Source organism: Odontesthes bonariensis, chromosome 11 (genome assembly GCF_027942865.1).
Source record: "Odontesthes bonariensis isolate fOdoBon6 chromosome 11, fOdoBon6.hap1, whole genome shotgun sequence".
In the NCBI taxonomy this organism is placed as follows: domain Eukaryota; kingdom Metazoa; phylum Chordata; class Actinopteri; order Atheriniformes; family Atherinopsidae; genus Odontesthes; species Odontesthes bonariensis.
In genome coordinates this window covers 28017538-28030037 of record NC_134516.1, presented here as the reverse complement: position 1 = coordinate 28030037, position 12500 = coordinate 28017538, and the positions used below count along the sequence as shown (strand labels likewise).

Genomic DNA, 12500 nt, shown 5'->3' with positions numbered 1-12500 from the left:
TAGCGCGTCTGACTCCAGATCAGAAGGTTGTGTGTTCAAGTCACATCAGGGTCATTGCTCATCCTTTATAGTTGCTGCATCACTGTTTACATGCTTTAACCTGTACAATATTATCCAGCTGCTGTCTGTCCACAGGTGTCAGGGAATAATTTAGGATATAAAAACATCATGGACGCAGTATTGTGTCACAGATTCAGGTAGAAGTTCAATAGTACCTATTGAGCTTTCTTCATAAATTACAAAATACATACATAAATCCACCGATACATCCATCCATCCAATTACCAATACATACATACATCCACCAATACATCCATCCATCCATCCACCAATACATCCATCCATCCATCCACCAATACATCCATCCATCCACCAATACATCCATCCATCCATCCACCAATACATCCATCCATCCATCCACCAATACATCCATCCATCCACCGATACATCCATCCATCCATCCAATTACCAATACATACATACATCCATCCATCCACCAATACATACATACATACATACATCCACCATTACATACATACATACATACATACATACATACATCGACCAATGCATACATACATCCACCAATACATCCATCCATCCATCCATCCACCAATGCATACATACATCCACCAATACATCCATCCAATTACCAATACATACATCCATCCATCCACCAATATATCCATCCAAACATCCACCAATACATCCATCCATCCAGCCATCCATCCACCAATGCATACATACATCCACCAATACATCCATCCAATTACCAATACATACATCCATCCATCCACCAATATATCCATCCAAACATCCACCAATACATCCATCCATCCAGCCATCCATCCACCAATGCATACATACATCCACCAATACATCCATCCAATTACCAATACATACATCCATCCATCCACCAATACATCCATCCAAACATCCACCAATACATCCATCCATCCAGCCATCTATACATACATACATACATACATACATACATACATCCATCCATCCATCCATCCATCCATCCATCCATCATTCCATCCACCAATACATCCATCCATCCATCCACCAATACATCTATACATCCATCAATCCTCCAATGCATACATACATAAATGCTTTAACCTGTACAATATTATCCATCTTTTGTGTGTCCACAGGTTTCAGGGAATAATTTAGGACATAAAAACAACTGAGTACGACAGATAGATGCAGTGTGAGGTCACAGATAACAAGTTCAGCAACAGCTGTTGAGTTTTCTCAAGTAAATATTTCTAAGTTATCACTAATATATTATCAGCCCAAGACCTCATCTTTGAATATAATTGGCTGCGTTGGCCGGGAATCGAACCCCGGTCAGACTGCGCGGGAGTCTCCGATAGTTAAAGGATAAGACCGGTTTTTTGACATTGGGCCCTTGATTTCACATTATAACATGATGTTCTACTCACCCCTGCTTGTTGTTGAACATTTGGAGCTGTTCCGAAGATATTCGCGAGGCGTCTGGCTGCTCTCTTGAGATATTCGGCCATGAAACGGTTTCCTATGGGCAAGTTTATACAGGCACAAACTATGCTGTTTATAATTTATTAATTACTCTACACCAGCACTGATAACGTGGAGGTGCGTCGCTTACTTAAAAAAATCCGGGTTACTAATTTTGAATTTTAGCCGAATGAATAAATAGGCAGCAGGTCTGTGGGCTGCCTGTGGCAGTAGCACGACGATGACGTCAGTAACACCCACTTTACGACAAAAAAATCAAAATTACAATAACCCGGATTTTTTTAAGTAAGCGACGCACCTCCACGTTATCAGTGCTAGTGTAGAGTAATTAATAAATTATAAACAGCATAGTTTGTGCCTGCATGAGCTTGCCCATAGGAAACCGTTTCATGGCCGAATATCTCAAGAGAGCAGCCAGACGCCTCGCGAATATCTTCGGAACAGCTCCAAATGACAAACAACAAGCAGGGGTGAGTAGAACATCATGCTATAATGTGAAATCAAGGGCCCAATGTCAAAAAAACGGTCTTATCCTTTAAGATTAACTCTCCTAACTTTTCTCATTCATTTTCAATGGAAGTTCTTACACCACGGATGCATTGCACTCTTTGGCCTCTGGGGGATATTTTGGCGCATTTACAGGTCGACTCGTTTGGCTAGCCAATCAGAATAGAGTACGGCAGTTGCTAGCCAGAAAGAGGCAGACCAGAGTGAGGAGAGATACCGCTCGGAACAGAGATCGCGGAAATTTGTTACACGGTATTGCTAGTCATAACAGTATTTCATTTCTACAAATGTTATATATGTATGTCTGTTATACATCTCTTATGACAAAGTATTAGTTGAGAAACGGCCATAGTTAACCGGGTCGCCAGGCTGCTGCTGCCACTAGCACCGTTCATCATCATTCATCATCTGATTAATTACTGAGGTAAGTAAATAATGTCAACAAGTCAAAATGTGTGTTTTATGATGGTATAACTTTACAAAGCTGTCCGGTACATGCAAGTACCGTCTCCATTCGGCGTGTTGTGTGTCAAACTATTATATCAAAGACTGTAATGTAGAGGCTATCTTAAAGCTATAATGTGTAATATTGCTGATGACATGTCCTTCTACACATCCCGTAGTTTTAAAATGGCGGAGTGACATGGAGACATTCATTGTCCGTGAAATATTACACATTATAGAAGGACATGTCATCAGCTTCGAAATGCGAAGCTGATGACATGTCCTTCTACACATCCCGTAGTTTTAAAATGGCGGAGCAACATGGAGACATTCATTGGGGTGTAACACTCTTATGTACATTCGTATGCTGAATATAAAGAATATAAGAACACTGCACTTTTGTGATGGAGGTAATTAATAACGATTGAGGTAATACTTGTGAATGATAAGACTCAAATTTGTTAATAGACAACGTGAAATATTACACTTTATGGCTTTAAAGTTCAACGCATCACTAGCTGTGTCTTTGGCTGCTTTAAAACAACTGCATTGAAATGACAATTTATGTGCAGTAGATGATGATTTTAATACATGTGGTACTTTGATCTTGCCGTAGTTTTGGTGTACATGATGAGCATATTTTGTCTCCCTTTGAAGTAGTGTATAATGCGGACATCGTTTGTTGTTATTCTGTGTTTATGCACCTGTGTTTTGTGATCGTGTGTGATATCAGGTTATTTTTTATTATTTAAAACAGTGTAGGTTGTATAATAGAATTTAGTATATATAAGAGTATATAAATGAGTGTATATGAGTAGGGGCTATGCAAATGTGTAGGCATATGTAGACATAAGGGTGTATATGTGTGTGTATATATATATATATATATATATATACACACACATATATAATATATACATATATATAATATATACATATATATATACACACATATATAATATATACATATTATATAAAATATTTGATATTTTTTTGTAAATAGTTGTACATAGTTCCAAAATGTTTGCCTCCTAAAATCCAAGCCCACGTCCACGTCGTAGGAGGCGGTAACAGAAGACTGCAAGCACAATGTTTGCAAAGTGTTCTGGCTGACGGGGCTCTGGTACAAACAGTGTTGTAGCACTTTATCTTTGTTTGTTGTCTCTCTCTTTCTAAACCTACACCCAGCTCTGTGTTCCCTGTGTTGTTTATTGTCTGTCCATTTTCTAAACCTACAGGTGGATGTGTGACCTGGCCAGCTCTGTGCTCCCTGTGTTGATTCAAATGATGTAACAATTTCCTTTAGGTAAAGGAAACACAGTCTTGGGATCATAAGAATAATAGATACATACTGTATATCTACATTACATTACATTACGGTCATTTTGCTGACGCTTTTAACCAAAGCGACTTACAATAAGTGCGTTCAACATCGGTAGGCAAAAGAACTTCAGGTCACAAGAAATCACAAGTGCATTTCCTTCCAATACCAAACAGCTAAGAGCAAGACTAGTGCTAGAGTAAGTGCGATAACCAACCAGCCTCTCACCAACTGCACACCAGTCACAGCGGGGTGGGGATGCAAACCCTGGTTCGGGTAGGGGAAGAAATAAAAGAGGTAAGAAAAGCAGGAATGGGATGCAAACCCTGGTTCGGGTAGGGGAAGACATAAAAGAGGTAAGAAAAGCAGGAATGGGATGCAAACCCTGGTTCGGGTAGGGGAAGAAATAAAAGAGGTAAGACAAGCAGGACTGGGATTCAAACCCTGGTTCGGGTAGAGGGTAATGAAAATATAGAGGGTGCCAGTGGTGGAGGAAACAATAAGTGCGTAAGGAACTAGGACGGCGCAGGTGCTGTCCTAAGAGGGCGGATCAGGGTAATTTTTCTTGAAGAGGTGGGTTTTCAGCCTACGGCGAAAGATGGGCAGCGACTCAGCTGTCCTGATATCAGTCGGGAGATCGTTCCACCATCGGGGTGCCAGAACAGAGAAAAGCCGTGACCGTGTCGATCGTGCGCAGGGACCCCTGAGTGACGGGGCAGCCAGGCACCTGGTGGCCGCAGAGCGAAGTGGTCGGGCGGGGGTGTAGGGCTTGACCATAGCCTGGAGGTATGAAGGAGCTGTTCCTTCCACTGCCCTGTAGGCTAGCACCAGAGTCTTAAACTGGATGCGAGCAGCTACAGGGAGCCAGTGTAGAGAGCGGAGAAGGGGAGTGGTGTGGGAGAACTTGGGGAGGTTGAACACCAGACGAGCAGCAGCTTTCTGAACCAGCTCCAGAGGTCTGATGGCAGAAGCCGGGGCGCCAGCAAGGAGGGAGTTGCAGTAGTCCAGGCGGGAGATGACAAGAGCCTGGATGAGCACCTGTGCTGCCTTGTCGGTGAGGAAGGGGCGAATCCTCCGGATGTTGTAGAGGAGGAATCGGCAGGAACGGGTCACTGATGCGATGTTTGGCGAGAACGACAGTTCGTCGTCCAGGGTCACACCCAGATTCCTCGCGGTCCGGGTTGATGTCACCACAGAGTCATCCATGGTGATGGCCAGGTCTCTGAATGGGCAGGCCTTCCCCGGGAGAGGCACCAGCTCAGTCTTGTCCAGGTTGAGCTGTGGTGCATCGACATCCACCCCGAGATGTCTGCCAGGCACGCAGCAATGCGTGCTTCCACTTGGGTGTCAGAAGGGGGAAAAGACAGAATCAGCTGGGTGTCGTCTGCATAGCAGTGGTAGGAAAAGTTATGGGAGTGGATGATAGAACCAAGAGATGATGTGTAGAGGGAGAAAAGAAGAGGACCCAGGACCGAACCTTGGGGAACCCCGGTGGTGAGCCTACGTGGCTTCGACACAGACCCTCTCAGTGTGACCTGGTAGGAGCGATCTGTCAGGTAGGATGAGAACAAGGAGAGTGCAGAGCCAGAAACCCCCATTCCCTCCAGGGTAGAGAGAAGGATGTCGTGGTTCACTGTGTCAAATGCTGCAGACAGGTCCAGGAGAATCAGGACAGAGGAGAGAGAGTTAGCTCGAGCAGTTTGGAGTGACTCAGTTACTGCTAGGAGGGCCGTCTCAGTTGAGTGGCCCACCTTGAACCCGGACTGGTAGGGATCCAAGAGGTTGTTCTGGTGGAGGTAAGAGGACAGTTGTTTGAAGACAGCACGTTCAAGAGTTTTGGACAGAAAGGGTAGAAGGGATACCGGTCTGTAGTTCTTGATCTCTGAAGGGTCAAGAGCTGGTTTCTTTAGAAGAGGAGTGACCCTGGCAGTCCTGAAAGCAGAAGGAAAAGAGCCTGATGTCAAAGATGTGTTAATGAGGTGGGTCAGGTAAGGAAGAAGATCAGGTGCAGCAGAATGAAGGAGAGGGGAAGGGACTGGGTCAAGGGAACATGTGGTGGGGCGGCTGGATGTTACAAGGTGGAGGACCTCATTTGCAGAGAGGGGAGAGAAGTGGGACAGAGAGGGAGGTGAGGGAGAAGGTGGTAGGGAGGGAGGAGTGGGAGGGCGACAGGTGTGGGTGGTGTGGACAGCTGGGAGGTGAGGGAAGGAAGATCGGATATCGTTAACCTTCTTGTCAAAGAAGTCGGCGAAATCGTCAGGGAGGAGGGAGGAGGAGGAGGGGATGGGGGTTGGAGGAGGGATGAGAAAGTTTGGAAGAGTTTTTTGGGGTTGGAAGCAGAAGTTTGAATTTTGTTACAGAAGAAGGCAGTTTTTGCAGCAGAGAGAGAGGAGGAAAAAGTGGAAAGCAAGGACTGGAAGGCAAGAAGGTCTTCAGGAAGTTTACTTTTCCTCCATTTGCGCTCGGCCGCCCTCACGCTCCGCCTCTCAGTACGCACTGAGTCCGACAGCCATGGGGCAGGTGGAGCTGAGCGTGCAGGCCTGGAGGTGAGGGGACAGAGTTTGTCCAGAGAGGAGGACAGGGTGGAGAGAAGAAGATCAGTAGAAGTGTCAGGGGAAAGAAGAGAAAAAGATTCAGGGGCAGGCAGAGCAGAGAGAACAGAAGAGGAGAAGTCAGTGGGGGAGAGAGAGCGGAGATTGGGACGAGAAGATACCAAGTGGGTGGGGGGAGGTCGGGAGGGAGGAGAGGAGAGGGAGAGGGTGTAGGACATGAAGTAGTGGTCAGAGAGATGAAGAGGAGTGACAGAGAGGTTGGCGCTAGAACAGTGTCTGGTGAAGATAAGGTCCAGTGTGTTGCCAGCCTTGTGGGTAGGAGGAGATGGGGAGAGAGCTAGGTCGAAGGAGGAGAGAAGAGAAACAAGAGGGTGAAGCTTCTCTGTCTGGATGTTGAAATCACCGAGAAGGGTGAGGCCGGAGCCATCATCAGGGAAGTGAGAGACAAGAGTGTCCAGGTGGATGGTGGGAAGGAGTTGTTAATATGACCCTGATTGTACAAACTTGAATGTCAGTGTTAAAGTGCGTTAAAGTGTGTCGCTGTCTCAGATCACTGGAAGGATGCGTGTTGTATATGCTCTTTGTCTCTTTTTCTTTTTTATGTGTGTGGGTATATGTGAGTTTATGTTTTCTGTAGGTGGCTGATATGAGAACCAAAGCCGAGGCAAGGGGGAGCTGTGGAGAGTCAAGGACAAGATAGAGGGCCTGGACGAGCGCACGCACAATGACTTTTGATTAGATATGAAAACTGTGTTAGTATAAACACCTGTTTTGTGGAAGAGTAGTACAGTTCTGATCCTCCAAATTGACAGCCTTTTTGTTGGTGAAGGCAAGATGATCAAACACAGAGCTCTGTATGCTATATTTACTGTAAGACACTGATATATTATTAGGTAAATTAGCTTATTAGATGCCAGAAATGGATGTCACACTCCCAGACTCTCATTCATAAAAGAACACACAGGATTTTCGGCAAAAGCATAGAAAGCTTTAAGATAAAGGTAGAATGGAAAAATATAACACTGTCTATTTCTAAACTGACAGGTTGAGGTATAACCTGGCCAGCTCTGTGCTCCCTGTGTTTGTTGTGTGTTCATTTTTAAACCTACAGGAGGAGGTGTAACCTGTCCAGCTTTGTTTTCCCTGTGTTTGTTGTGTGTTCATTTCTAAACCTACAGGAGGAGGTGTGACCTGGCCAGCTCTGTGCTCCCTGCGTTGCTGCTTGCACCACATCTTTGCATTAGTGATACACAGTACACTGTCACATTACTGATTTGTCTTTTATTCTTTAAATAAACATGTACTGGTTGATTTGCACAACTGTGTGTGGTCTCCTTCATGTTGATACTCCTACGAGCCAAGTGGTTTTGTAAAAGGGAAAAAAAACAAGTATAGATAGGAATGAACAAATGAAAAAATAAATCAAGCACTGTCTCAATAAATGAAGCCCAAAAGGGTTCTTGACCCTCATAACATGAATATGACAGTGGGTACAACCATGTAAGTTGCAGTTGCAATAAAACTGTGATTTTCCAACACCTTCCTCTATTATTTTCTTTATTTTAAAGTGCTCCTGACGGGATTTGAACCTGCAGGGTTATGAACTACATAATGATATTAATTATATGCAGGACTGAAAAAAATGCAGTAATTTAATTGGCTGTCACAGTTCTACACCTATACATGGCTGGCTGGGAATTGGAAGGCAGCTATGCTAACCACTATACCACCAACGCTGTAGAGAACAACATCTGGCCCATCTGATGCGAGACTGCCAGGTAAGTGCTTAAGGGTTAGCTGTGGTCACATCATCCTTCACTTACTTCGTAATTATCTGAAGCATCAGAGATCGATCAGAGCACTTCATGTGACTCTGTGGCGCAATGGTAGCGCGTCTGACTCCAGATCAGAAGGTTGTGTGTTCAAATCACATCAGGGTCATTGCTCATCCTTTATAGTTGCTGCATCACTGTTTTCATGCTTTAACCTGTACAATATTATCCAGCTGCTGTCTGTCCACAGGTGTCAGGGAATAATTTAGGATATAAAAACATCATGGACGCAGTGTTGTGTCACAGATTCAGGTAGAAGTTCAATAGTACTTATTGAGCTTTCTTCATAAATTACAAAATACATACATAAATCCACCGATACATCCATCCATCCAATTACCAATACATACATACATATGTAGCAGTCACAGTGCCGTGTGGATTAAGAAACTTGAAGCCTCTGACACACCAACATTCCTATCGGGGGAATGTTTACGTATGTGGATAAAAACCAGATCCAGAGAACAGAAAACTGCCTAATTTACAACAACCTTAAGAGCTTTTGGGAGTGAAAAATAAGCAACAGACACTTGCCATAAAATTGGAAAACTCGAATGAACAAAGAATCTTTCTGTTGGAGAAGTGGGAGACTTACTATCTTATCTGGACCATAAATCGAAGTTGACACTTTAACACCCTTTTCCACCAGAGAACCGACCAGATGGCTACACACGAACTGAGAATACTTCACTAAGACTCACCTTTAATCGAATCTTAAACTATATTAAATGTGTTTGATAACCGTATACAATTTCTTTCAGGTTTCCAGCTTGATCACAAGACGCATATAGAGACAATTTGTACGATTCTGGCTTAAATATTGACGAAGAAACAAACTTGTTGGAAAATGCCCAACCTGCCTGATGGAACCACATTGCCCCCTAGTGGTCTGCAGTGTTGATTAGTTGAACATTTAAATTCCCGAGGACTCAGTCAAAGGGACGAGATATATGCAACAATTTAACTTTTAACGATGTCCCTTCAGTATCTATTTGGTATTTGTTTGGTATCCCCATTGTTAACACAGAAAATTAACATTGTGTGGTTCACTATTCATATGTCACGATTTTATAGATATCCATCTGAATTTTGAAGTCATAATTGTCTTTATCATGTGTGTTATTTTGATGTCTTTATATCACAAGTCTATGTTATATCTTTAATCTGCTTATCTTAACAAGTTGTGGTGTTTTCAGAATCACAGAGACAAATGTGACCCGCTCTGGCGAAATGAGTCGGAAGTCGCAACGTTCTATTTTGAGGTACGGGCAGATAACGTGAAAAAACAATGGATTTAAAAAAAATTTTTTTTTAGCTAATTTCAAAGAATAGACATTAAAAAACAATCTCCCAAAGTTGTATAGTCCATATAATTGAGGAAAGGCACGTAAATTACAATTCAAGTTGACTTGTAAGTTGTAAATGCTTTAAAATTTAACAGGTTGAACACATTCATCGACTCCTCTCCCGTTAACGTCTACCGTTCCTATTACCTCTGAGGATTTCCCTTTAGCTCTGAAACGTCTCTATCTCTGCTAGCTTCATATAACCAATCAAAATGCTTAAAAATGTACACAAACAGTGACACAAAGGCCCACAATAGGCGGGAAGTCACGTTTCGAGTGACTGGTACACGCGATTGGTCCAGCCATCACTCCTGTCAAACTAGCCATCTTTGTTGGTGTAGCCTAAACTGATCGTAGAAAGTCTCTCAATATTCGTCATTGTCAAAAAAGTCATCGTCTTATATTACAATATTAGTATCGTGTAGTACTGTAGTATAGTGTGTTGATCTGTGTTTTTGTTTTGAAATGTCATTCGCTAAAGAAAGTAGAGTCGCGAAAGCTTTAAACTCTCGTGGCGTCCAATTTTAGCTCTGCTGCTGGACAGCAAGACTTGCTAGCGCTAGTTACTGATTTTTTTGGAGCTGAGTTGATATCTTCTGAAGAAGAAAATGACAGCGATGTCAAAGACTCGGATATGGAAAAGGAGCAAGAATTCGCCACTCATGTGGAAGATGACGATGAAGTCACTGAGCAACCTGTGACTGATATTAATGAGGTGACGAGGGCTGTGTCGAGCTGTGAAGCAGTGTGTGTGGGCACAAAAATAAATATTTTCTATTCATTTGGGCTTCAGTCTGGTTTAATACCATTTTATATGTGTACAAATGCCTTTGGTAAAATTGAGCATTAAGATAAAGAGTTTATCCTTTTAAATTCACAGGATTTTGAAAGATATCAACAAAAAAACGGGCAAAAAAATTTAAACGCGATTTGCTCAGGTTTTCAAACGTAAAAAGAGGGTGGAAGATCATAAATCAAATAGCCATATTTTGAAAACCATCCAACGTATGACTTTGACTATGGTATCATTTTAAAGCTTATTTCCATTCCTTTCTTTTGATATCAAAATCTCAATTTTGACATTTGGGTCACTGTGACTCATTTTGCTGGATCAGGTCACAAATGTTCTATGAGACGGAGTAATGGAGAAATAGAATTTCTTTGTCTCATCCAGAAATCCCCACATAAAATGATGACTAAGATCGTCTTACACAGAGACACACAGGCAGACGTCCCCACAGTTCAGGCATATCATTGGCTGAAAGAGTAGTGTAAGCTTACGTCATGCCCCGCCTCCGAGAATCAAAACCCGGAGCCCGCGAAAAACACACTCTCTTGTTTTCAGAAGAGTCTCAGAGACACAGAGTTTCAGCACCGAGTTTTCCAGAGAGAGAACAGGTCAGAGAAGAACAATGGAGAATTGATCAGATCAGTTGCTCAGAGAGATTTGAAGAGAGCGGAAAGATGAGAGGATGAGCCGTGCAGAAGACGACGAAAGGGAGGAAGGAGAAGGACGGAGCAGGACCCAAGAAAAGACGAGAAAAGAAAGAAAGACCCTAACAAAGAAACAGATTGAAATACTCTGAAGATACACGTTTTACGTGTTTTTGTTCGTCCATCGCCATCCATGTCCTTTTTACGTCGCACACTCTAACCTCCGCTGTTTCACGCCATCATCACCTTTTCCTACCAAGAAGCCAACTCCACGCAACCTTTTATTAATCTTCTGTGAACTTAAGTTCACTTCATCAGAGAAAGCAGCAACGGACCAACTCTGACACTCGGAGGATTTGATCATCTAACATCAAAGCCCTCGGCATTATCGTTCCCGTTTCCCGGGGAAAAGGAGCAACTGAGAAGTCCGCTAAAGTCAGCCACCACAGCCAGGAAGGCCCAGAGAGCGGAAGAGAAATCCCCTCGGACCCGCGTGGCCGCTGCCGTGTTCCGAGCTGACTAAACAGAACTTCAGCACAGTAAGACCGACCCGTTTTCACCTTAAAGTGGGTTTGATGGATGTCTCGAGGCTTTCACAGAATGATAAATTAATCCAAAATGTCAGTGTTTAGCGTCAAATAGTCAGCCAACCTGAACTATTTGAATGAATCCAGTATCTCTCCATTTCCCATATTTTATTTTCCATTCACTAAGTGTTTTATATAATCACCCATATTCAATGCATCTCCTGTTTGTTTAAAGGTTCATGTACCCGGCCATATCATTTTAATAAATAGTTCATATATCTATATATATGTTATAATCACAGATTGTGTCGTATGCTTTCTTTACGTAATGTCTGTCCAACCAAACGAGAACTTTGACGAAAGTAGCGAGATATGAGACTGATTATTAATTGATTATTAATTTAACATACCAGGATCGTAAGATTTTAAACAATTTTCCTCCCTGACTGTAACTTAAAACAAGTTAAAATAAGGTAGGTGGTGCCCTTATATTCGAGGTTTAAGGTTTATTTGAGACTGTGAGAACATCTCATAAATCCTTATATTTAATACATATATGAATACCCAATAACGCTACACATACATACATCCACCAATACATCCATCCATCCATCCACCAATACATACATACATACATACATACATACATACATACATACATACATACATACATACATACATATATACATCCATCCATCCATCCATCCATCCATTCATCCATCCATCTATCCATCCATCCATCAATCCACCAATGCATACATACATACATGCTTTAACCTGTACAATATTATCCATCTTTTGTGTGTCCACAGGTGTCAGGGAATAATTTAGGATATAAAAACATCATGGACGCAGTATTGTGTCACAGATTCAGGTAGAAGTTCAATAGTACATATTGAGCTTTCTTCATGAATTACAAAATACATACATAAATCCACCGATACATCCATCCATCCATCCATCCACGAATACATACTAACATCCAACAATACATACATACATACATCAACCAATGCATACATACATCCACT

General features: G+C 42.5%; 2 non-coding genes and 1 pseudogene across 2 annotated transcripts in view; 2 read left to right on the top strand and 1 right to left on the bottom strand.

The window, feature by feature from the left end:
• The window catches only part of trnaw-cca (transfer RNA tryptophan (anticodon CCA)), a 72-nt gene extending 18 nt beyond the window's left edge, over positions 1–54 (top strand). The window contains exon 1 of the tRNA in view: positions 1–54. This exon is cut by the window's left edge and continues 18 nt beyond it. This is a non-coding gene — a tRNA (tRNA-Trp).
• Positions 55–4315: 4261 nt separating this feature from the next.
• LOC142391229 (uncharacterized) lies at positions 4316–6803 on the bottom strand (annotated as a pseudogene).
• Positions 6804–8199: 1396 nt separating this feature from the next.
• On the top strand, positions 8200–8271 carry trnaw-cca (transfer RNA tryptophan (anticodon CCA)). The gene has a single exon. It is a non-coding gene; the product is annotated as a tRNA-Trp (tRNA).
• Positions 8272–12500: the final 4229 nt, after the last annotated feature.